The sequence below is a fragment of the Tiliqua scincoides genome, chromosome 7 (genome assembly GCF_035046505.1).
Source record: "Tiliqua scincoides isolate rTilSci1 chromosome 7, rTilSci1.hap2, whole genome shotgun sequence".
NCBI lineage: Eukaryota > Metazoa > Chordata > Lepidosauria > Squamata > Scincidae > Tiliqua > Tiliqua scincoides.
In genome coordinates, this window is record NC_089827.1 from 71,349,593 (window position 1) to 71,353,181 (window position 3,589).

Sequence of the window (3,589 nt, forward strand, 5' to 3'; positions counted from 1 at the left end):
CGAGTCATGGACTCTCTGCTCACAACAGGAGAGGAAACTGAATGCTTTCCACATGCGCGTCCTCCGATGCATCATCGGCATCACCTGGCAGGACAAAGTTCCAAACAACACAGTCCTGGAACGAGCTGGAATCCCTAGCATGTATGCACTGCTGAAGCAGAGACACCTGCGTTGGCTCAGTCATGTCGTGAGAATGGATGATGAGCGGATCCCAAAGGATCTCCTCTATGGAGAACTTGTGCAAGGAAAGCGCCCTACAGGTAGACCACAGCTGCAATACAAGGACATCTGCAAGAGGGATCTGAAGGCCTTAGGGATGGACCTCAACAAGTTGGAAACCCTGGCCTCTGAGCGGCCCGCTTGGAAGCAGGCTGTGCAGCATGGCCTTTCCCAGTTTGAAGAGACACTTTGCCAACAGTCTGAGGCTAAGAGGCAAAGAAGGAAGGCCCATAGCCAGGGAGACAGACCAGGGACAGACTGCACTTGCTCCCGGTGTGGAAGGGATTGTCACTCCCGGATTGGCCTTTTCAGTCACACTAGACGCTGTGCCAGAACCACCTTTCAGAGCGCGATACCATAGTCTTTCGAGACTGAAGGTTGCCAATACAAAGGTACACTAAAAAACTTCCCAGTGCCAATGCAACCATGCCAATGGGGCATGTGCTGCATTCTGTGGTGGGGACAGTCATGGAGACCTCTTAAATGTAAGGGTGTATTTGTTCCCTTAGCCTAGGGCTGCATTGGTGCTGGAAAGTTGCCAAGGATTGGGCCCTATGACAAAACCTTTTGAGTTGTAATTGCTTTGATCTAACAGACACTCAAGAGTCAACAGATACTTTTTGTAACAAGAGATACACACCCAATGGATACTTTTGCCCACAGGCAAGTCTTTGGAATGGATCATGGAGAGCTGACATGGCACAGTACATCAGTGATGTTTTTGCATGAGCAAGTAGCCCTGGGCCAGCAAGAAGTGGATATTTAGATGTAAGTACAGACTTACATCTAAGTCTGGAACCTAAACTGTACTTAGTTGGGGACTTAGGGCGCAATCCTAACCCTGATACCCAACTGCAGGAGGCAGCGCATGTCCCATTGGCACCGCTATGCCAGTGCTGGAAAGCACTGATGTAAGGGGTTAGGATTGTGCCCTTAGTGTACTCTAGTGCAAATGTTTGGCCCTAGCTGCCAGTCCCAACTAAATCCAATAGGTCTTGATTAGCTTAGATTTTGGTTTAATCGGGCTATTGGCATTTTTCTGTCCCATGCATGGAGAGGTATTCTGATTTGCTCAGCCAAGTAATGGACATGCACAAAAAGCCATGTAATTGGATGAACAAGCAATTTCTAATGACAAATTATTTCCATTGGGAGAGTGGTATCTGTCGGAACAGCAGTACAGTCTTGTCCTTTCATGAATTTTTATGTTATAGAAAAATCCTTTAGCAAAGCTTACCAAGCAGATTGCTATCTTCTTAAAAAAAAAATGCTTCCGAGCAGGATTCATTTGAAGTAGTGCCTCAGTCAACGGCCGTGTTCCATATATTTTGATCCTCTTAATCGAAACAAACTGACGAACTATTCATGTCAAAGGAGAACGAAAATGTCGGTGGCAACTGAAAAGTGGATATGTGCCGTGCAGGCCAAAACAATCTAAGACTTCCCCATCAGTATTTTTACCAAGGAATCTCAGTTAATGGGGAAAAGGGGAACAATATAGGATTGGTTAAGAACTTCTGATACTGGAGCTGTGAAAGGATCGGTATCAGTTTTTTAGAATTTTTTCAATATTCTGAACAAGGAAATGAGCCAAGGAATCAATAAAACTACAAGAGTAAAATATGCAACAAACAGCAGAGCTCAGTTAATAAGAGCGCAATCCTATTGTGTCCTTGGGCCAGCGCAAGTCCCTTGTGCCGGCCCAGAAGTGTCACAAAAGTACCGTAAGGCCCTTTGGTCCATTGCAGAAGTCGGGAGACCAGTGCACAGACACCAGCACAGGGGTAAGTTTGCACCAACCGAGTCAGGCTGGTGTGGGGGTTTGGGAAAGACATGTGGAGGGCAGGCAACAGGCTGGTGGGCCTGTGGGCAGCCTGGGACTTGGGCCGGATCCTAACCCCACTCCCAGATGAATCGGAACAGTGCCGGGCTGCTTGGATCTGCACCACCTATTTAGCTGGCCTATCTGTTCCAGCACAGGTTAGGATTGGCCTGTAAGTCTAGTTGAATTCAGTGGGACTTCACCCAGGGAAGTGGGAATAGGATTGCATCCAAAGGTATTTAAAACTTAGAAAAAAACTGTACCTGATCAAAACAGAGTATTAATGTCAGGAGTACTTAAGGAGCATATTGATCTTTCAACTGTACTTTTGCAGCATTCTTTCCTACAGAACTGGGGAGGAAGACGAGTCTTTGCTTCTATCATGCAGCTCGCAAGATCTTCCTTTAGGCTTTTTGAAACCCTCTTCTTTGAACCCTCCAATGAAGTGTCCATTAGTAAGCAGCGCTGGGGCATCTTACCCCACCCCCTACAGCCAAATATTTGACAGATTCCACCCCGATTTTCAAAATTCAATGTGCACAAGCTACAGTATTTTTATAGCATAATATGTAAAGATCTTCATTTTGTTAGTACCAATATGTTGTTTTGAAATCAAACAGATATACAAATGGAACTTAAACAAGTGCACATTTTGGCTTCAGCTCCCAATTCAAAGACTAGCTGGATCAGCTTTTCCATTGAGTGGGATACGTGGGGCATCGAACTGAGTGTAACGTGGAATATGTCAAGGAATATGTAGTTTGGTACTTGGATGAAAAGAAGAGGTGTGGAAGAAAGAGCATGAATACCTGGAGGTAAGCTGATAAAGTTGGCCAGGGTCCCAGAAAGAAGATATGAAGGTAACTCTGGATACCTAAAGAAAAAGAACTTTTCATTTCAGGGGAAGCAACTGTTACCCTGCACATGCCTGATCTCATCTGATCTTGGAAGCTAAGCAGGGTCAGGCCTGGTTAGTACTTGGATGGGAGACCGCCTGGGAATACCCGGTGCTGTAGGCTTATACCATAGTCTTTCAAGACTGAAGGTTGCCAAACCAACCATTTCAGGGGATACAAATGCCTATCGCATGCCTTGCAGAGATGTCATTGGATCTATCAGCTCCTGGGTAAGAGTGTTTTGCTTTGCAGTAATGCATTCAAATGTCCATTCAAGTGACCAAATTGGCAACTAGTCTGAAAATTCTGTGATTGTTCTGTAACTGTGGACCACCCACCTGTGTATTCGCTCGAAGATGATCAGTTATCACATGGGCAGTGAACGAACTAACTTTTTCTTGTCTATTCAAGATTTGCAAGCTACCTGACTAAAGGTGATGCCACAGATGCTTGAAAATGCTCCTATTTAGAAATTGCCTTTAGAATTAGAAAAAAAAAGCTTCAAAAGTATAGCATGAACCTCATTCTCAGCTTAGCAGAAGAAAGGTCAAAGTTAGACATAATTCATTCTGCTTCAATCACTTCACATTATTTAAAGAGCTGTTACAGGAACAGTGAAATTGACAAGCTTTTAAAAATGGGGACCTTTTTA

At 44.7% G+C, this 3,589-nt stretch overlaps 1 pseudogene; it reads left to right on the top strand.

Annotated features, from left to right (window-relative positions):
* The first annotated feature begins 2,943 nt into the window (after nucleotides 1-2,943).
* LOC136658145 (5S ribosomal RNA) lies at nucleotides 2,944-3,060 on the top strand (annotated as a pseudogene).
* The last annotated feature ends 529 nt before the right edge of the window (nucleotides 3,061-3,589 follow it).